This window comes from Chlorocebus sabaeus, chromosome 23, assembly GCF_047675955.1.
Source record: "Chlorocebus sabaeus isolate Y175 chromosome 23, mChlSab1.0.hap1, whole genome shotgun sequence".
Lineage (NCBI taxonomy): Eukaryota > Metazoa > Chordata > Mammalia > Primates > Cercopithecidae > Chlorocebus > Chlorocebus sabaeus.
The window spans coordinates 69,642,570-69,666,303 of record NC_132926.1 but is presented as its reverse complement, the minus strand read 5'-3'; the positions used below and the strand labels follow the sequence as shown (position 1 = coordinate 69,666,303).

The 23,734-nt window shown below is 38.5% G+C and overlaps 1 protein-coding gene across 5 annotated transcripts in view; it reads right to left on the bottom strand.

Annotated features, from left to right (window-relative positions):
• The window catches only part of EPB41L4A (erythrocyte membrane protein band 4.1 like 4A), a 275,434-nt gene that overhangs the window by 162,304 nt on the left and 89,396 nt on the right, over positions 1-23,734 (bottom strand). The gene's annotated exons all lie outside the window — the stretch shown is intronic.

The following is a 23,734-nucleotide window of genomic DNA, read 5'->3' as shown; positions in this document are numbered from 1 at the left end:
AGATAATCTTTTATATGAAGAACATCTAATAAATGCATCAAAAAAACACTTTGGTTAAAAATTCCACCGTTCTTTCATTTTTAAAAGCAATTTTCACCTATAGCATTACTCTCACAATGAATACAGAAGATATATAAAAATTAACAATAGTCAAAGCTTTTATCTTCACTCCTCAAATAATAAACTCATAGATTAAAGCTACTAAAGCTAATGTCCTCAAAAGCCCTTGTGAAGATATTTCACTTTATCTCTTTCACATAAGCACAGACACAAAACTTTTCTTTTGGCTGCTTTTTAAATACTGATAACTACCTAAAAAGCTAATCTCTTCTCTCCCCACCTACTACATATACAGATTTTTTAAATTAAGATTCTTATCATCTAACATACTAAAAATCAAATATTCACACATGTAAGAAACACTTCATCAGCAAGCACTACTCCACACACCACATAAGTTTAGAAAATAATCCATTTTTATAGTATAGGTATAGATACAGCCTCTTCCTTTCTCTTGCCCCATCTCTGGCTGGTATAACAAGATAATAAAAGAAATCCCACAACAAGTCTCCCATTATGGTAATAAAGGAGGGCTTTTGTTCAGTTTCATCTGCCCTCAGAAAATTACCAGGATTGCGTTTATCCATGTATGGTGAGCACTTAATACTGCACTGCTTTTAGAAAATGGATTGTTAGCATGAGGGAAATGTTTTTATTAAATTTATTATAAAATGGGCAATATGAGGTTATAAAAGTACACACCAGGAGAAGAAAGTTCTTGTTACAAATTCCATAGGTATTCTGTTTTCCTCTAAATTACTTTGGCTAACTTTAACTGGTTCCTTTTTCAAAATCCATTAAATAATTTATAAACAAAAAGCCCTTCCATGATGAATCTTTAGGTTATTGGAGATTTTCTGCAATAATCACAATGCCATAGTGGTCTGTAAATGTCTCTGTGCTCATGTACCTGTGCATTTCTCTGGGGTAAAAATCTTGAAGTGAAATTATTCATCTGAAGGATATGTATACTCATAATTACAGTAGGCACTGCCAAAAAGACCATTACAATTCATTCAATGAGAGTATATGTTTTCCCCGCACCCTTGCCAACATTTGGATTGCAAAAATGTTTTTCCAATCTGATTGAGCAAAAAAAGAGGGGAATAAAGGAATTGTTTTAATTTACATTTTCCTGACGTTAATAAAAGCAAGCACTCTTTCATGTGCTTACTAGCCAATTGCATTTCCTAGCCTTTGAGTTAGGCATTCCATAACCCAAAGTTTATGAGCAAATTCTCCTAAGTACTTCTAAATACTTGTAGAATTTTACTTATACTTAGCTTTTCATTTCATATGGAAATTATTTCTGTTCTTGGGATAAGGGTCTAACTTTGCTTCCAAATGGATAGACAACTGCACCACCATTTCCCAAAAAAGCTATCATTTCCCTGTTGATTTGAAACAACTATATCATCTATTAAATGAATCCCCAGTATTCTATCTCATGGGTTATTCCAGAACCAGTACCCCAAGATTTTAATGTATGTAGTTTAATTTGTTTGATATCCATTTTTCTTTTTCAAAACTATCTTTGCCAGTTCTTAAACATTTTTCTCCACTCAGGAACGTTTAGAACCAGCTACTCAATTGAATAAATGATTGTGCTGGGGGTTTAACTGGATTTAAATGTAACTGACAGACCAGATGATGTGGTAGGGGTAGGTGTAGATACTATGATATTTACAGAGCAAAACCTCTATGGTTGTCTTTTATATCCTTCGAGGACATTTTACACTTTTTATGTGGGTTTTACAAAATTCTATTTAGGCCTTGTGGCAGGCAAATTTACCAAATGCCCTCCCACCCCCAAAGATGTCCTGCCCTGACTTCTGGAAACTGCACAATGAGAATAGCACCCCTATGATAGTGTTATGCTATATGGCACAGTTGACAGTAAGATAGGGAGATCACTGAAGTAGACCTAATCACATGGGCTCTAAAAAGCATAGCACTTTCTCCAGCAGAAGGGAAAAGGAGGGGGAAAGTCAACTATATTCACACCACGAGAAGGGTTCCACACGTCCCTGTCACTTGAAAGATGGAGGGGCTGAGAAGAATGGGAATAGCCTCAGGACCTGAGGGGAACCCCCAGCTAACAGCCAGCAAAAAGATGGGAACCTCAGTCCTACAACCACAAAAGCAGGATTCTGCCAACAACTGACAAGGGTTTGGAAGTCGATTCTTCCCCATTGTCCTCAAATAAGGACAACAGCTGACTAACACCTTGATTTCAGCCTGGTAGGATGCTGCAGGGAAACCAGCCATGACATCCTGGACTTCTGGCCTACAGAACTGTGAAATAATAAACGGCGGTATATTTAAACCACTATGCTTGTGATAATCTGTTATGCAGCAATAGAAAATAACACAGGCGGATTCTTAGGTATTTTAGTTTTATTGCTGTTCTACTTTCTGACTGGCTATTGCTAATGCATTGGAAAGCCAACTAATTTTCCCTATCAGTCTTATTCCCAGCCATCTTGCTAAATTCTTGTTAGTTTGTCTATGGAGTCTTCTCAGATAATCACTTTTCAAAATGCTTTTTCAAAATGCTCCTCCACATTTATTTCTTCTTTTCTTATTGCATTGGCTGGGACCTCAATAAAAGAATAACTAGTAGTTTTGAGAACATGCACCCTGTCGTCTTCCTGGCTGTAATGGAATTGCTTCTAAAATTTCACCACTAAGTATAATGGCTGGTGTATGGCCCTAACGTATATCCTTAATCAAACAGATGATTCCTTCAATTCTGCTTTTTTGGTCTTATTCTGTTTTGGCCTTTAATCAATGACTAATAGTTTTATCAACTTCTTTTTGGGAATAAAAGATGAGTATATGATATTTGTCCTTTCAGCTGTGGGTTACATTAAAAGAGTTTCTAATGCCAAACCTTCTTAGAGAAATTCCCACTTTAGTCCTTTTTGTTCTGGGTACATATCAAACCCTCTGCCAATGTGCAAACAATTCCCCTATGTGAGTCTTGGTGGAGGCAGGAATCAGGCTCCCAGAATAACTGACAGCCAGGTCACAGGCATATGATCTGTGGTTTCAGCCAAGGACTTCGACTTCTGAGCAAGAGTTTAGGATTAATTCACGGAGTGGCTCCCAATAGTAAGGGAGTATCCAATAGCAAAGACATCCAAAGATGGAATCAGCTGTGACAAGCGGTAGAAATGACTGATTCGTGAGCCAGATTTTCCAGCATTCTTATCTTTTTCCCGAGACAGGGTCTCACTCTGTCGCCCAGGCTGGAATGCAGTGGTGTGATCTTGGCTCACTGCAACCTCCAAGTAATCCTTCTGCCTCAGCCTCCTGAGTAGCTGGGACTACAGGCATGCACCACCGCACCCGGCTACAGCATTCTTGAGGTACAAAATAGGAACATTCAGGCAATCTACCACCTTCATTTTCTGAATATGTATGTTTGGCTCAAGAGGCAGGCCAGTATCACAAGTAAAACTCGTGAGTAACAGTACAGAAAATTGGATCCAACTGTATACTAAAAATATCATGATGAATACAAAAAGCTTATCCTTTTTTAAGTGCATCCCTGGTGTAAGTACATCAAGCAAGGATTCTTAAAGTAAATTCTGTCCAATGTAACTATGAAAAGAATTTACTGGAAAGATACTGAGTATCTCACAGGCTCTATAGACATCACACTAATGGTTACCCAGAGCTTTCTATGATTCTCATCTATCCACAGCCACTAAGCTTGGAATACTCAATCTATCACTATAACCTTTCATAGTTCTTTTGCTCATGTTTTGGGCTGTGGTTTTCACCTTCAATTGTTTCCCATTAGCCTTTCAGGAATTTTTCTTATCATTTCTGGTCCATTGAGACCAGATCACACTGCTGCACCCCAGCCTGGGCGACAGAGTGAGACTCTGTCTCTTTGATCTAAAATTTTAGATCAAACTTTCTCACTTTCCAGGTTACTGTAGAAAGTGCACACACCTTTCCTCTTAATTCAAAATATTTCTGGAATGCTGGCATATGAAGATAGTCTTCCATTTTGATCTAATCTCACTTATGGATCCTTTCTCCCATCTAGGCACAGAAACAGATGGAATAACTAGAGAAGATAGAGTCACACAACTCCACCTAATTCTTCTATCCCAAACAGGTAAACAAGAAGTAATTCGTGAACAAAGAGGAAACAATTATGCCTGAAATTACGTATGACAATGAAATGGTACAGATTTTAAAAATATGTAAATCAAGTCTGTCTTTATTCAAACTATATTTGTGCTTCTATGTCCAGTAGAAATGTTAGGGTTTTCAAATAAAGATAACAGATTTATAAAGCATAAAAAGGATCTAATACTCTAATCACAAAGATTATACACAAAAGCAAGCTCAGAAAACCAGCTCAGGAGTTTAGAAAGTATATAGAAATTCTAAAATTTCATGCAGAGGAAGAAATCATCAAATCTGAAAATTTTCCAAAACAATCATTCCAAAACTACCAGAACATGCCAATCTTTTGTGACAATTCTGCATTTATATAGAATCTGGTGCTACAAATGCTTTGCAAATATTATCCTTTAGCATCTTTTGTTACTCTCTACAGAGAGGACACAAAGAAAGCATCCAATGTTATGCAACAAATCCAGTGCTGACCTTAAAAAAATATGACATCTCATGATTCCCTCTATAGCTTTCTGTATAGTGCAGGTGTGTCTACACAGGGACCTGGAACAGGGCCAGGAGAGTCTCAGAAATGCTGTATTTCTGTCACTACTTCAAGCAAACACGCCCATGAAAACCTCTTAACTTTTTACCTGTCATACTGTAATATGATAAGACTTAGAGAGCATGGATGCCAGAGGTAAATTAGCTACTGGGGTGGAGGTATGTTTCACCAGCTCACACTTCTGTCCATTCTGCCCTAACTGACCTCTTCCAATAACCCTTTGCCCAATCAGTATTCCATTGTTATGCCTCCTGCCCTTATACTTATGGATAATTTCATTCTTCTTATGGGTACTTTGTAAAAACTGCCTACGGGCCAATATTTTACAGTTCAGGCATAAAGTCGTCAAGTCCAGAAGAAATCATCTTTGAATAAAGAAATTAAGAACTGACAGAGAACTGACATAAGAACCAAAGTACGATTAAAGTATATTTGTCCAGGAAGGGGCCAGTTCTAGGATTTTTTACAGGAAAAAAGGATATTATAAAACACATAACTTCATTCATTGAAATATTTATTTACTAATTGCCTAATACCAGCAAATGCTTACTCTCTAGAAAATGGGAAAAGTACACTAATAAATGCCAGAAGAAAGGAGGATGAATATCTTTCAGAATTCCAGAATATAACGCAAAGTGATGCGATACGGGAAGTCTTTGACCAGCCTGTTAGAACCCCTGAGAAGCCCTCGCGCTATGAAGTGACTAAGAAACTTCTAAAAAGTGACTGAAAACTTTCTTAAGAAAGTGAGACAGGGAGAGATTTGGTTATCATCAAAAGTTCTTTTGCAGGCCGGGCGCGGTGGCTCACGCCTATGAATCCCCAGCACTCTGGGAGGCCAAGGCGGGTGCATCACGAGGTCAGGAGATCGAGACCATCCTGGCTAACATGGTGAAACCCTGTCTCCACTAAAAATTAAAAAAAAACTTAGCTGGGCGTAGTGGCACGCACCTGTAATCCCAGCTACTCGGCAGGCTGAGGCAGGAGAATCACTTGAACCTGGGAGGAGGAGGTTGCAGTGAGCTGAGATCATGCCATTGCACTGCAGCCTGGGTGACAGAGCGAGATTCCATCTCAAACAAAAAGAAAAAAAAAATTCCTTTTGTGCCTTTGACTAGCAACCAGGCACACATATTACTTGCATAAAAAATTATTGAAAAGAAAAGGCAACGAGGTAGAAATTAGTCATTTCCTTTTTTTGCTTTGGAGGCAGTTTGTTTGTCAATTTGGTTCATGCCCCAAGAAGTGTTAGGTAAGGAATGCATAGAGTAGCATGGTGATGAGCTATTAATTCTATGTTTACACATAAACAATTCATAATTCCCAACCCCTCCAAAAAAGTCTTTTTAATCTGAATTATTCCTAAGCCTTTTGAACAGGCAGACCAAACTATTATTACCAGCCATTATATACCAATGTGGAAGTTACGCACCCCCATTCCTTAACATGCCGAAAAGGGGCTTCATTTCTAAGTCAGGTGGCTAGTTTCATTTGAAATTTAACGAAACCTTGACTGTTAACCTTACCTCTTTCAATACTTTGCAAAGGAAAAGATATGAAAGTCAGTCAGGCGTGGTGGCTCATGCCTGTAATCCCAGCACTTTGGGAGGCCGAGGCGGGTGGATCACCTGAGGTCAGGAGTTCCACACCTGCCTCACCAACGATGTGAAACCCTGTCTCCAAAAAAAAATTAGCTGAGTGTGATGGCAGAAGCCTGTGGTCCCAGTTACTTGGGAGGCTGAGATAGGAGAACTGCCTGAACCCGGGAGGCGGAGGTTGCAGGGAGCAGAGATCGCAACACTACACTCCAACCTGGGCGACGGAGCAAGACTCCATCTCAAAAAAAAAAAAGATATAAAAATGATATTTAGTCCCATTCCAGTTTTCTTCGGACCATTTCCAGAAGAAATCTCTGCCAAAATGGGGAATTCACGAGATACCACAAAATAAAGCACAACTATAACATGCCCAAGGACTTTCTGAAATCAATCAACAAATTACAATTTTGTCTTAGACAATAATGGACCTCCACTAATGAGATGTTTGAGAGAATGAACTGGGTAACACCCGAAATATCAGCGAGGGATATCTGGAAACCTGAAAGAAATGCTTCCCACTTCAGGTTTCAGGAGGTCTCCCCGGGATATCTTTCCTGCTCTATGTCATAGTCAAAATCCTTCTTATTCTTTAAGATCCAGTTAAAATGCCACCTTCTTCATAAAGCCTGTCCAAATTCTCTCAACCTCATTATGACCTCTCCCTCCATCGAACCTACCAAGTCTCTTATTTTTGCCTGTCTCTGATACCTACACTCTTGCACTCTTAAGATGGTCATTTATTCCTTCTGTTAACTTTCCTACTTACGTTTAGACATTTGGAAAGCACATGGTGAGTATCACACACCACTTACTTTCTACGCAGTCCAATAACTCATTCTCAGTAAGAGCTGCCTAAAAGTTCACTGAATTAATACCAAGGGCCAAAAACACGGTGGTCTATAAATTAATAAATTAAACTTTTCTTCCTGTTTCCTACGAAGATTTCCATTTTTCTTGACCAGACTTATGAAATTAAAGAAAAAGCTGACCAGATCCATGTATTTTGTTATATCACCTGATACAGAGAGATTCAGTTTACTTTTAATTTTAAAATACACATTTGTTTCGGTGACATATAATTCTAATAGACTCAATATATTCTAAAGGTAGCATAAGGAATAAATGTCTTATTTTTAAAATGGATAAAACACCAAAAACTGAGGAAGCCATATATTACCTTTTTATACCTAAAACTTGCATGCAAATTTTTATGCAATAAAAGAAATCTGACAGAAATTTGATTTTCCATCATCAAAAAAATAAAGAAGACTTGATATGAGACAGTTAAGAAGAAAATAAAAATAAAAGGAGCACCTGGTTTTTTTATAACTAATCAGCAAAACTTCATCTCAATGTAACAATATATTAATTTACTTTTAAAATGAGAGTAAATGCCTATGACATATTTCTGGATTGTGAATTGTATTTCACTTAACTCTCAGCAAATGAGATAGATTACTTTCATTACTGACATACTAGCAACATTCCAGAAAGAATAGAGCTACCGAAGGATTATAATCTTAGAGAAAGACTCACAAGTAGGACAAGTTTATTTGAAAATACCATCAGCGAGGCTTTCAACCAGAACAAAGAATATTTCAAATGAGTAATAACACCTTCGCAGATTAACATGACATTACAAACCAGAAAGGCAGGTTTCTGCCAGCTGCACAGAATGATAACTATTACATCTGAGACAAACAGCTTACTCTTTCACAAAGGGGAAATGAACCCTGCAAAAAATTCTTATAATGTTATGCCTTTAAAAATTCACTATATCTTCATTTAGTATTTTGACCACAATACATTCCCAGTTCTCTGGGAAAACTTAAAATTACGTTAACTTTTTTAGCTTAGGCCATTATGATAAGGCAAAGTGGGGGCATGGAGGAGACATTCTTCAGGTACCAAAGGTAATTCCTTCCTAGGGGAGGCACTGTTCACCCCCACTGTCCAACCCCCATTGTTCCTGTCTAAGAGTTACCCTCACCCTCCAGATGAGGAAAATCCTCATTTAATCATTAAAAAATAAGTAAAATGTATTTTTCTAGGTGCTATTAATATTTATATTTTTCATATATAAAAGTTTATTCACACCGATAAGCTTTTCTCAGCCATCTACTGCTTTATAACAAATAACTTCAAAACTCAGTGGCTTAAAGCAACAAGTTGCCCATAATCCTAAAATTTAGCCAGGGCTCAGAAGAGACAGCTGGTATCAGCTCCATCTGGTGTTGGCTGGAGAGGTCCATCCTGGCTGAAAAACCCAGGATGGCTTCATTCACATATTGACACCTCACCTGAGATGGCTGGAATGGCTGGAAGCTGGCTGGGCCACTCACCCTCTAAAGCCTCTCTCTCTCCAGCAAGGTAATCTGACTTCATGACATGGTGACTTAGGGCTCCAAGAGACAAACAGCAGAAGCTGCCAAGTTTCTGAAGGCCTAGATCTGGCACAGCATCACTCTTGCTACACTCTATTGATCAATGCAAGTCACTGGGTCAGTGCAGATGGAAAGGGAGCAAAAACAGATGCCATCTCTTGATAGGAGGAATGACATGAACATATAGTGAGTGACTGGAAGAATCACAGGTGGCCATCTTTGTTGACAACCTACCACATCTTTTTTTCTCTCCAAACTTGTTATATGCTTTATGTTTTCCTTCACTCATCTCTGTAATATTTCAAATTATAGCAAAAGAAAGAAATGACAGTAAATTATCTTGATCATCTATATAAAAAGAACCACACTAGATGATTTCCTGTACTTTATTTCATTTAATCTCTACAAGAGCTATGCAAACTTGTCATTTTTTATTCCTGCTTTATAAATAAGCTCACAAAGATTGGGAAAGAATAGCAGTTTGGCTAGAGTAACACAGAAAGAAAGGGAAAAGGCAGGACTCCAACCCAGAAACATCTAACTTAAAATCCTGAGCTCCTTCTAAAACAGCAGTGATTCTTGAAGCCTGGAGGGCCTAGAGACCCTTTCGATGGTCCATGAAGTCAGATCTATAATCCTAATGTTATTAGTTTGTTATTTGTCATTTGCCCTTCTCTCACAATTATAGAGTTTTCTAGAGGTCACAAGACATATCACAACAGATGATGCACAAAGTAGACATGACAATCCAGCTACGTTCTGTTAAGCTAGATATCAGAGTTGCCAAAATGTAAAAATAAGGTCATTCTCCTAAAATTGTTACGTTTTGGACAATACATCTTTTTTTGTGAAAATATAAAACTATTTTTGTTGACAAGTAATTTTTTAAATGGGTTTTTTGGATGATTTTAAAAACCTCTCCACTTTGATTTATAATAATGGTAAACAGATACAGAGATAACTCACATGAACAAAAGTTCTTCCAGGTCCTCAACAATTTTAGAGTGTAAGGAGATCCTAAGACTTAAAAGCTTGAGAATCACTCTACTATACTAAAAAACAAAGGAATGTCCTTGATGACATATATTGTGAAATAGGCAATTCTGATTCTTAAATACCTGGAAAGCCAGTCCTTCCTCCTTGTATAGATGAGGAAACTCAGATCTGAGAGATGAGTGACTTGTCCACAGGTCATGGGGATGGCTAACTAAAACTCTAGAAATTAATCAATGCAGCATAATTGCACTAGCCAAGCACTTGCCTTCTCTTTTTTCCTACCAATTTTGTTAGGAGTTCGCAAAAATCCGTCAGTAACAAAATAAAACCAAAAGAAAAAAAACAAGCAGTCCACAAGGAAGGTCAGAGATTAAATAAAGTGTAATGGCATTCTTTGGCAATAGAAATCAGAATTCCCAGAGTAGAGAGTTATTTTCAAGACCAATTTAAAGAATATTCTTGAGTTTCATCACTGTCTAGGATCCCTGAGTCACCATGAAAGAAGTCTAACTACTCTACTGGAAAAACCACGTAGAGAGACCTTGAGACTACATAAGAAGTGGGACTCAAGCTCAACCTTTCAGACGCCCTGCTAAGACATCAGGCCTGTGAATGAACACATTTTTGGCCCTCCAGTTCACTCCAACTAGCCTAATCAATACCAACGAGTGTTCACAGTCAACACCACATGGAGAGAAGTTGCCCGCAAAGCCTTGCTCACTGTCCTGACCTACAAGTCATAAGATATAATAACTGTTGTTTCAAGCCACTAAATGTTGGGTAGTTTGTTACAGAACTACACAACCACAGATAAGCAGATTAAGACTCAAATGTTCTCAGCCAAGAAATATGGACTCTCACAAAGAAGAGTTAAAGGAGATACCAAACATTAGTAATTCCTGTCTTCCTATCCGTTTCGAGACAGGTAACATATATATGTTACATAGAAAAACTTCAAGAATTTCCAGTTAAATGCTATTTCATACTCCCCTTCAATCTCCCTATACTGTAACCCTTCCTTCAACCCTTTTTTATGGGTTACCGTGAAGCATGTCCCTGAGTATCGTCACATTAGCTTGTTACAGGAAACAGAGCAACAACACCTCAATAGCAATGACCACACCTGGTACCCACATCTTTGGTTTCTAAATATTCTCCACTCCTTGGAAAATAGACTAATTCCAAGGCTGAGACAGGAAAGTACAAGGCCTGAAATAACTTACTGCACCAAAAATGAAAACAGTGTTCAAATAATGATGGAGGCATTTCAAAAGAACATTTCGAAAGCTAGGAACCAGCTTGATAGGACTCTCACTAATCAAATCTGGGAAAATCTGAACAAAAAAAATAAATGAGAGTATCAGATTACAACCCCTATGAGAAAAATCCATGAGTCCAAGTGAATATAAATACATGTGTGAATAAATAAAAAGAAGAGAAATGTGTCCTTACAATAAAATGCCAGCTAATGAATGTAGAAGGAATGATAGAATAAGAAAACTACCATCACAAGTACAACTGATTTGGTCAAGAATCATCAGTGGATGCTAAAATGAGTATGTGAAGGTCAAAGGCAGAATAGAATTTACACCCAAAAGGATGAACCAACAACAACAAAAAATACAGCATCCAAGTTTTTCCTGCTAAAAAACAGATAAGATGAAATTAATAATGAAGAAGCATCAGGTAAGCCAAACATGAGGAACATTTGCAAAATACTGGGCCTATTTTCTTCAAAAACAGTATGGTTATCAAAATATCAAGTAACTGTTCTACACTGAAGTAGACATAAAACGTAAGAAAATGCAGTAAATCATTCTAGATTGGATTATTTTGCTCTAAAGGACAACCAACATTTGCCTGGGGTCTGTGGATTAGATGGGTGTGCTCTGCCTCATTCTCTGATGTTGAATAGTTGTGACGTGATTATGTAGTAGAGGATCCTTTTGGGGTATTAGGCATTAAAGCCTAACTAGTCTCGTGTTTTCAATTTATTCACAAGTAGTTCAATAAGAGAAAAAAAATCATAATAAAGCCTATGTGGTAAAACGTTAGCAACTGCATCTGTGAGTGAAGGATATAAAGAGTTGTTTGTATTATTCTTTTTTTTTTTTTTTGAGACAGAGTCTCGCTCTGTCACCCAGGCTGGAGTGCAGTGGCCGGATCTCAGCTCACTGCAAGCTCCGCCTCCTAGGTTTATGCCATTCTCCTCCCTCAGCCTCCTGAGTAGCTGGGACTACAGGTGCCCGCCACCTCGCCTGGCTAGTTTTTTTTTTTTTTGTATTTTTTAGTAGAGACGGGGTTTCACCGTGTTAGCTAGGATGGTCTCGATCTCCTGACCTCGTGATCCGCCCATCTTGGCCTCCCAAAGTGCTGGGATTACAGGCTTGAGCTACCACGCCTGGCCTGTTTGTATTATTCCTACAGCTCTTCTGTAAGCTTGAAATCATTTCAAAAGTTAAATGAAATCACTCATCCTCTCCTATTCAAGGCACCTTAGAAGTTCCAGGCCTTGCTCATTCTTCCATCCAATAGAACTCCCTTGGTCACCCTGCATCTTGCTCCCTTCTTTCCACCCTGCCCAACTCTCTCAGTCCTTTCTTCCTTTTTTCAGGGACCAGTGAAGGAAGAAAGCTGTGTGAGAAAAGAGAAAGGAGAAGGCTGTGACCCACTCTCTAGCAGTCATCTGCATTCCATCATACAACATAACCCAGGATTCTGCTGAAAGTATGGGTTTTATGACACATTATAACTTTCCCCCTTAACACAAAAGCCCTCTAAAGTGACCCAAGAAGCATTTCACTAAAGTCATTTTAACATTTATAACTATTCCTACTTTTGTTATCACTAAAGTGTTCTACAAAAGGGTAATTCTTTAAAATTGCAGTAACAGTGGGGCAGGGGGTTGGCTAATGTCCTCCTGCTAACAGCCTGTTTCCAATTCTCCAAGAATAGCCTGGGAACTTAAGTTATCCCACATGAGAGAGAAAAGCTCTAGAGATAGAGAGGCTGAAGGAGAGTATGGACGAAACAAGCTACTTTCTCATTATTTATTTCCACTGACATATTTCACACAGAGGTCACAAACAGAAGCCCACTGTTTATTCAGTGGCTGACGTAGTGATGGGAAGATCAGGAAATGTTACATTCCGCCTCTTCCAGCAGCCCAAAGCACATGGCAAAAATCAGCAGGAATATCCCTGCAGCTTCCCTGCTAAGTGGGAAATGGGCCCTCCAGCTTACAGGTGTCTTCCACTCCCTGTGGTCTTAAAAACTCTGCTACTTCATTCATTTAAGGGAACTCCCCAACCCATGAATGTGTCTGAGCTGGTGCCCCCACCATGAGGGGCCAAAGGTAAGTGACCTCAAGTTTCCTGAAAGGTTGAAAGAAAGGGTCATGAGATTATAGGCCACAGAGACTTCAGGGTGTTCACATCTTGCCTGGTCAGTGGCCAGTATGTACAAAATTCATAATTATGAGCTGGTTTACGTCAGGATGCTAGATGGAGAGACAATTCAAAAAGCTTGGGATCACACAAGAGAGAATATGACAAGAGTCAGAGAAGCTACAAGAGGAAAGATGTTGCCAGATCAGGACTGGAAAACCAATGGGCACTGGGGTTGGGGTAGAAGTGAAAAGGCCACAAGAAAATGACATTCGCAAGATATATTCCTGACCTGCTTTTCTTCTCACCTTTCCTGCAGTAGCACAATGACCAAGGTGAGCATTCTGTGTAAAGGATGCATTCCTTAAGGCATTTCACAATCCAGTACTCATTTCCCCACAGGAATCACAGGAAAGCAGAGGGATGCTCTTTTATGGCACACAGATCTGCAACTGCCTTAATACTGCTTTATTTGATGGAAAAACATACTGCATTATTATCTACATTATTTGGCAAAATGCTCTCTCCTAAATTAATAACAGCATAGCTTATTACCATGGCAGTTGCTGAGCTATTTTAATAATGTTTATCACATCTAACTTCTGCTTCAAGTTACTCATTTGGGGAGCATTTCTGCCCTGGCCTTAATGTACCACAACCAAAAGAATACTTAGAGAATACTTTTTCCCCAAATAAAAAGGGCTTTTTAAAATACAATAGTAAATGTTCAAATAATAGCACAGTAGGTGCCAAAATTTGCTGCAAAAGTTCCAATGCATAGGTGTATTTAACCTATACTAACTGAAGATGGTGCATACTACTTTTTACCAGCCAAGGCAGCCCCATTATGTGGCTGTAGCAGAAACACTGTTTATAACTCACTTAGCCTCCCAACTTTAAACTTGTGTAATTTTTGAAAAAAAATTCTTTAATCTGGGGGAAATTCTAAGTTTAAAAGATAAAGGGAGGCTTCATTAATATTTTTGTGTCATAGTTCAACATTACCTAAGTCATAATCATATAAAATAATAAAACCAGTAACAATAACATCTATTGGCACATATTATACTTTATGTATGCTAACTCATTTAATTCTCAGAGCAGCCCTCTGAGTTAGAGATAAGAATAACAGCTAAATACTATTTGCATGTAGCAGGCACTGTTCTAATAGCACTGCATCTTCTCAAAAATATGACACTTATTTAACCCTCATAGCAAGTCAAGGAAGAAGGTATTATTTTCCTCATTTTAGAGACAAGGTCATTGGAAACCACAGGCTAAGTAACTTAGCCAAGAATATGCATACAGAGCCAGGATTAAAAACCAGACTAGCTCTAGAACCTGTGCTCTAACATGCACTCATACTTTACTGGGAGAACTACAGTTTGAGAATGAGGTCAAAGCTCTATCAAAACTGCTAAGAACAACACTCAAATTCCCTATGTCAGAGCTAAAGGACCCACCTGGGTAAACCACAGATTTTAAAGTTCCCTAAAGCGCCCTAGCCAGAAATCTAAGTTGGCTCTACTTAGGAAGGCACTGGGGTTGATGCTTGGAAGAACTGTCTAATCCTACCGATCCCAGCAGACCTCAAAGGTCTGCTGGTGAGCCAAACTGTTCTTGAGAACCAAGTCTCCTTCCCATACCTCAGCTGATGGGTCCCAGTTTGATGGCTTATAGCCATCCACTATGACTGACACACACACACACACACACACACACACACACAACACACCTGTCTTCCACTACTTGATGTTTTGCCACTGCTCCAGAGTGCTCTTAGCCTGCCTGATAAATAGGAACCTATCAAAAGACAAAGAAAAATTACAACCCATGTAGAGGGTCTCCACCACTTGAATGAGGGAGACCAAGATAAATAACCACAACAAATAGTGTCTGTGAAAAAGACAGAAGAGTGTTCCTATTTCTCCACATCCTCTCCAGCACCTGTTGTTTCCTGACTTTTTAATGATTGCCATTCTAACTGGCATAGATGGTATCTCACTGTGGTTTTGATTTGCTCTTTTCTGACGGCCAGTGATGATGAGCATTTTTTCATGTGTCTGTTGGCTGCATAAATGTCTTCTTTTGCAAAGTGTCTGTTCATATCCTTCACCCACTTTTTGATGGAGTTGTTTGATTTTTTTCTTGTAAATTTGTTTAAGTTCTTTGTAGATTCTGGATATTAGCACTTTATTAGATGGGTAGATTGCAAAATTTTTCTCCCATTCTGTAGGTTGCCTGTTCACTCTGATGGTAGTTTCTTTTGCTGTGCAGAAGCTCTTTAGTTTAATTAGATCCCATTTGTCAATTTTGGCTTTTGTTGCCATTGCTGTTGGTGGGACTGTAAACTAGTTCAACCATTGTGGAAGACAGTGTGGCGATTCCTCAAGGATCTAGAACTAGAAATACCATTTGACCCAGCCATCCCATATATATGTATATATCCATATATATATCCATATATATATGGATATATATATCCATATATATACTGGATATATACCCAAAGGATTATAAATCATGCTGCTATAAAAACACGTCCACACATATGTTTATTGCGGCAGTATTCACAATAGCAGACTTGGAACCAACCCAAATGTCCATCAATGACAGACTGTATTAAGAAAATGCGGCACATATACACCATGGAATATTACGCAGCCATAAAAAAGGATGAGTTCATGTCCTTTGTAGGGACATGGATGAAGCTGGAAACCATCATTCTAAGCAAACTATTGCGAGGACAGAAAACCAAACACCGCATGTTCTCACTCATAGGTGGAAACTGAACAATGAAAACGCTTGGAGACAGAATGGGGAACATCACACACCGGGGCCTGCCGTGAGGTCGGGGAAGCAGGGAGGGATAGCATTAGGAGAAATATCTAATGTAAATGATGAGTTAATGGGTGCAGCACACCAACATGGCACATGTATACATATGTAACAAACCTGCACCTTGTGCACATGTACCCTAGAACTTAAAGTATAATTTTTAAAAAAAGTTTATAGACTGTGTTCTCAGAAGGTTTAAGTGCGTAAAATTTTTATACAAAGATGATTGTCAATTGTCAGAATTATATATTCTGCATAAAACAATAGAGAATTAAATGGAATTCCACCAATTCCATCCAATGTGAAATGCTACGTAGTTTACTGTAGTCATTAAATACGTTATTGTAGAAAGTTTAAATTATAACAGTAGCCTTCCACAATTCCAATTTTATAAAAATATATGCATTTTTAAATACTGGAAAATAAACATCAAAATAATAATAATCGTTATATCCAGTGATTAAAAAAAAAAGAAAACGACAGAAGAAAGTAAAGGGGGAAAGGTAATGGGACTTTCAAGAAGATACAATTAGAAGACAAGAAAAGCCTATTAAAGCTATTTGATTTCTGAAATTAAAATTTCAATGGACAAGATGAAAAAAGGTATAGTCATTGCTAAAAATCCATTCGCATTCTGAAAGATCAAACAGACATTGTAAGTAAAAATATCAGAGACATGGAAGATGTAACCAGAAGACAAAACATGCAGATAACAGGCTTTCCTAGAGGACAAACAACAACAAATAAGACATAACTGGAAAGGAGGGAAGAGGAAAGGAGGGACAAAATAAAAGAAAACCTCCCTGAGATGAAAGAAGGGATAATTCTCTAGACTGAAAGGGCTGCCAGCAAGTTTAAGCAGCAACAAGAAAAGACACATGCCTAGGCTTGGTAAATATTTAAACTGAGAACCCAAATTATCTGCAACCACACATCTTACTATCTATATTAGCATGACTTTACTATTCAACTGTCTACATTAACATGACTTCACTATTTAAGGGAACTCTGACCCAAGAAAATGAAGTTACAAATAACCTTACTGTTTCTTTCAGAACCTTCCAAAAACTTACTTATGTGACCAGGCAACTCAACTGTTCCTTACTAAGTAAATACTCTCTACTCAGTCCCACAAATCTTATTTTATCAAAAACATTGTCTAATTATATATCCCTGCATTGAACAACGTACCTTAAACTAGACCCTAAAGTCTCATAAATTCCCCATCTTTGCCCTCCTTCCTCTGATATGGTCAATGTAATAGTCTCCCTTATTACAGTAAGCAATAAACTGGGTTTTGCTTTATTTAGAGGTTATTCTGCAACCTTTTCACAGAATCGGTAGTCAGAGACCAAAGATAAAAAGGAAACTGTATCGTCAAACAAACTGAACAGTGGATTTATAGAGGAAAAATAATCAGATTAGCATTAGATTTCTCAAATGCAACACTGGAAACTAGAGCACACTTAAACATTGACTCCTGAGAGAAAACTCCCAGCCAAGATGTTGATCACCTGTCAGGGCAAGCAAAAGGCCTTTTTTCAACATGCAAGAACTTAGAAGCTACTTAATCAATGAACCCAATCTGAAGAAATCTTTGAGGATATGCTCTAACTAGACAGAGTTCTAAAGACACTAAAGGTTAAGAGAGGGAAAAGTGGCACAGTGTAACTACATGAAGCTAACATGAGCGGGAATTTACAATTTAGCAATTCTTTTAAGGAGAAGAGACATACAGGAAGAGAAAATTTAACAGATGAGAACAAAAAATTCCAAACTATCTCAGTAAAACCAAGGGGAGATATTTATTTTTAATTTTTATAATCAATATAGAATTTTAAATTACAGCTGCTCTGAAAGTTTCTAGTGAGAAAGTAACCACTAGTAGGATTTTCTAAAAGGTAGGAAATTCTGTGTTAATGCTGAGGTGATAGAAAACTAAAACAGAGATCAGGAGTTTGAGACCAGTCTGGCCAACACGGTAAAACCCTGTCGCTACTAAAAATACAAATGGCGCCTGTAATCCCAACACTTCGGGAGGCCGAGGCGGGTGGATCACAAGGTCAGGAGATCGAGACTATCCTGGCTAACATGGTGAAATCCCGTCTCTACTAAAAATACAAAAAATTAGCCAGGCATGGTGGCACGTGCCTGTAGCCCCAAGTCACTCAGGAAGCTGAGGCAGGAGAATCACTTGAATCCAGGGGCAGAAGTTGCAGTGAGCCGAGATCACACCACTGTACTCCATCCTGGGCAACAGAGTGAGAGTCCATCTCAAAAAAAAAAAAAAAAAAAAAATTAAAGCAGTATGACTCAAAGATGTCAAAAAAAAAAAAGGGGGGGAGAGGGAGAGAGAACTGAAGAGAAATTTGACCATAAAGTATAATAAACAATAAATTAAAAAACAAATGAAAAGAATAAAATAAATAAGTATTTGTGATACTAAATGTGTGGCAGATGAGCTACAACAATCTTTTTGAAAAGTAATGAAACAGTAGCTATCATCATACTTGTAACTAGCTATCTCATTTAGGGAGAATCTATTCTATGGAAATAAAAGCGCCAGGTATACATACAAGGATGGCTGTTAGTGATAAAAATAAAATCCCCTAATTTGGATGACCATCAATAGAAGAACTGTTGAATAAACTACAGTCATCCAAACTGTGAGAAATTATGCAACAATTTTAAAAAGAGAGTCAGGGCCAGGTGCAGTGGCTCAAGCCTGTAATCCTAGCACTTTGGGAGGCCAAGGCGGGCAGATCATGAGGTCAGGAGATCGAGACCATCCTAGCTAACATGGTGAAACTCCGTCTCCACTAAAAATACAAAAAATTAGCCGGGTATAGTGGCACACGCCTGTAGTCCCAGTTACTCGGGAGGCTGAGGCAGGAGAACAGCATGAACCGGGAGGTGGAGCTTGCAGTCAGTGGAGATAACTCCACTACACTCCAGCCTGGGCGACAGAACAAGACTCCGTGTCAAAAAAAAAAGGAGAGAGAGCCAGATAAATGTGTGTTGAACTCAAGTGATGTCCATAAAGTACTTCAGCTACCAAAGCAGAGTAGAGTTTTTAATGGGTGGTAAGAAACTATTGTTTTTCTTTATGCATCCCTGTATTATTTTTAAGTTATTAACAACAGCATGCTTTCGTAATTTCAAAAATATCTTAAGAAAAGGTAATGAGGAGGTCATTCCAAAGCCAAAGAACAGCATAGACTAATGTTCAGAGGTAGCTGAAGGGTGAGTTGGGGATGTGGGTTTCATCCAGCCCTGCTCCCAACTCACTGTGCAAGCTTGGCAGGCTGCTTAACCACTCAGTTTCCCAGTTTCTTCATTTGTGAAATGGGATAACTGAACTCAATAAAGGTCATCCCCAGCTCCGGTATTCTACGAATATGTTAAGAAAACTACAGGCCGGGCACAGTGGCTCATGCCTGTAATCCCAAATACAGCGACTCAGAAGGCTGAGGTGAGAGGATCGCTTGAGGCCAGGAGTTTGAGACCAGCTAGGGCAACATATCAAGACCCATCTCTAAAGAAATTTTTACAATTAGCCAAGTGTGGCAGCATACACCTGTACTCCCAGCTACTTGGGAGGTTAAGGCAGGAAGATTGCTTGAATACAGGAGTTCAAGGCCAGAGTAAGCTATGATCATACCACTGTACTCTAGCCTGGGAGACAGAAAGAGACTTTATCTCTTAAAAAATTTTTTTTAAATTAAACTCTACACCAAACCATTTGAAATCTTCCACTGTCTGCCTCCCTTTCCAAACATTAACATCCCCAGGATCAGGTGGAGGGTCAGTGCCCCCGAGCCACCTCAAAGGCATGCCAAGTCCTGCATCCAGAAGGAAATTCCATCACAGGGTTATAACTGCCAGACCTACATTATAACCACAACACACAAATAGTTCACCAGAGCCTTTTCGTCAAACTAGGCCCTCCCAGTTTCATGGCAGAGGCAACAAACCCCCTTTAGGGATTATGGGCTAAGGAGTAATTCAAAATAATTTTAGTAAAAAACAATTTTTTTCATCTGAAGTTTCTATAAAATATAAAAAGGAAAGGCTGCTATTAGAACAAAAGTCCTACCAACGGGCTTTTGTCTTTGTAAGCTCTCTCAACCCATCATGCCTCTGCAGTGTCTTGTTCCAGCGTGCTGCTATTTCATTTACCATTCCTTACTTCGGCACTCCTAAAAAGGATGTTATGTGTGGCAGTTCACACTGCAAAATGCCAGTACTCTCCCGAACTCATCCACCCTCTTCTGTTTTCATTACTACTTCCTTTATTCCTTTCCCTGCTTGTCTCTACTTTTAAGAATCAATCAAATGACTACAGCCATTTACACATCTATACCATGTAAGTTCTACATTCAACCAAATCTTCATAGGCAGCAGAGCAATAACAGTCATTACAGAATCCTTTAATCATTTAACAAATTGAACTCAGGATTCATTCAAAAAACATTCACTGATCACCTACCATGCACACTGTGCTAGAGACTTAACAGTTCATTTAACCCTCACGACTGTACTAGAGACCTTTAATACTGAAGTACTAAATCTTACAAACCTCACAATTATGTCTCCACAAGGCAAGAGTAACCTCAGTTTCACAAATAGGGAAAACAAGGTTGAGAAAACGCAGCTGAGTGACTTGCAAAAGCCAAGTGCTAAAACCCAGATAAAAGCCTTCTAAGTGCATGATCTTTCCCGGACAAGACATGAAGACTCAAAATAATGAACAATATTTCTCGCTAGGATGATTAGAAAAGGCTTTGTTAAAAAAAAATTCAAGATATTATATAGTCAAACAAGACTTCTATAAAGAAGAAACTCCTCATGTTTAAATTCAACAATTCTAAGAAATAAGTATCTTCTAAAGCTACCTTTAAGGACGTAACAATGTCAAAACTACCTGTACCTACTCAGTAAGACACACTTGTTTCTCTTGTGATAAGAATTGCAACGTAGACTGGGCGCAATGACTCACACCTGTAATCCCAGCACTTTGGGATGCAAAGGTGGGAGAATCACTTGAGGCAAGGAGTTCAAGACCAGCCTAGGCAACATTGCAAGATCCCATCTCTACAAAAAAATTAAAAATTAGCCAGGCATGGTGACATGCACCTATAGCCCTAAATACTCTGGAGGCTGGGTTGGGAAGATCATTTGAAAGCCCAAGAGTTCAAGGCTGCAGTGAGTTATGATCACACCATTGCACTCCAGCTTGGGTGACAGAGTGAGATCCTGTCTCAAAAAAAAAAAAAAAAAAAAAAAAAAAAAAAAAAAAAAAAAGTATTATAAACTACAAACTTTAGCTACAAATAGAAGCACTGTGCCGACAGTAAACATCTCTCAAGTAACAGAAAGGGAGAGAGGGAGGGAAGTGGGCAAGCAGAACTGGATTAGCAACAGGGTTTGGTTGTCCAGTCAAACCATTTTTCATGTTCACTGCAGTTCTACTATACATTTTCACTACATGCTGCCTCCACTATGAAATCATTTTATTTCTGTTCATCCCTTTTCATTTTGTTCTAATATTTGGCCATTACAGTCCTTTAAAAAAGATGCTATAAAACATTGGGGGAGAAGGCCAGGTGCGGTGGCTCACGCCTGTAATGCCAGCACTTTGGGAGGTTGAGGCAGGCGGATCATGAGGTCAGGAGATTGAGACCATCCTGGCCAACACGGTGAAACCCCGTCTCTACTAAAAATACAAAAAAATAGCCAAGCGTGGTGGCAGGCGCCTGTAGTCCCAGCTACTCGGGAGCCTGAGGCAGGAGAATCACTTGAACCCAGGAGGCAGAGGTTGCAGTGAGCCGAGATTGTGATGTACTCCAGCACTGTACTCCAACCTTGGCAACAGAGCAAGACTCTATCTAAAAAAAAATTAATAATAAAAATTTAAAAATTTAAAAAAATAATAATCTTGGGGGAGAAAGATGTGAGAAGTTAAAATAATTCTAGTTGCACTTGCCTTTCCCAAAGAAAGAATATTACAAATAAAGATCTGTATTCTTGAGCAGGAAGGGATGTATATCTGATAACCACTTTTCCATGGTTATATCCAAACTCATTTTTAACAAATGAAGTGATTTTGCATATTGCTATATAAATAATAAAATAGATGTAACATAAGAAATTTGCCTCAGAGCTGATTAATAACCAGAGTGGAGGCTAGAACCCATTTCTCCTGACAGCTCACTCTTCATCAAGCTCACGGATTTAAAACACCATTCAGGTTAACCCTCTGTAAGTAATCAATATGCACCTAGAAGTTTTGGTAAAATCAAATTTTTATTCAAATCATATTTTCATGTTGACACTTTTATTCCTGAAATGGTTGGACTTAATACTCAAATAACAAAGCTTCTAGTAAAACTTCTCAATTCCTTGCATTTTTTGGTTAGTTGATATGAGAGAATGAGACACAAATGTGCTAAAAGAATTCTTTAAAGTCTACATAATGAATTATCTTATGTGAATCACTAACTTCTAAATCACAGGTTTTGAAAACTTAGGTTTTCTTGCATCATTCTTAAACCAAAGTTCATAGTTTTTCCATTCTAAGAAGGTTTAACCAAAATGTACAGTGAAATAGTGGCAAATGCACAGTGAAATGTCTCAAAGCAACTTGAACAATATGTGTTTAACCAGCCCTTAACCTGAGAGCTGTGCAGTCCAATACGGTAGCCACTAGCCACGTGTGGCTGCTAAGTCCTTGAAATGCAGCTGGTCCAAATTGAGATGTAGTATAAATATAAAATACACACTGGATTTTGAAGATGACATAAAAACAAAATTGCTAATTTTCTATTGATTACATGTTGAAATAATATTTTAGATACATTGAGTTAAATAAAACATGTTATTAATATCATCCTTTTTACTTTTTAAGTGCAACTAGCTGGAAATTTAAAAATTACATATTTGGTTCTTATCATGTTTTTACTGAATAGCATCATAGTGAAGTTTTTCTTACCAAAGGAACACAACTGCTGATAGCTGGCTGCCTGAGTTGGAAAAAGGACACTACTAGCTCTGATTACTAATTCTCTTATTACAAATCCTCCCTATTTAGTCCTGGCTCTGCTATTAACTAGCTGGGTGACCTGGAACTGCCACTTAATCTCTCTGGCCCTAAATACTCATCTATAATCCTAGAGAACATCTAACACCAAGTCATCATTTTAAACAATGAAGATGCTGAGACCCCACATTTCCTGCCTTCCGGTTCCTGCTTGTTTCACTGCACAACTGCACCATACACACTTTCTGATTTTATCTGTTCAGTGGCCCCACAATACAACTCTAATCCAGGAACTGCCCTGCAAATGAAATCCATGTCACTCTCCACAGGAAAAAGGGAGTGTGAATGGATCTGAGTACACCTAAGCCACTGTGGGGGAAATACTTTCACCACCCCACCCCCTCTTCAGCTGAAGGTAGCAAACCATTCCCACAGTGGGTGGCACACAGGGTTATCTGCCACATCAAAAAGACAGGCTTTATGATAATCTATCAAGCATCCTTACAGGTCTCCACAAGGCTATGTGACTGTCAGCAAGTCTGCTGAATCACTTTCAAACTGGATGTCCTTATTTGCAAAACAAATTAATAATATCTGCCCAACTGCACCACAGACTGGCTTGAAAGATCAAATAAAATGTACCTGGAGGCTTTAAAAGTATAAAGTAGCAAGAATGGTTTGCTACCTTCAGCAGAAGGGGGGGGGTGCTGACAGTATTTCCCCCACAATGA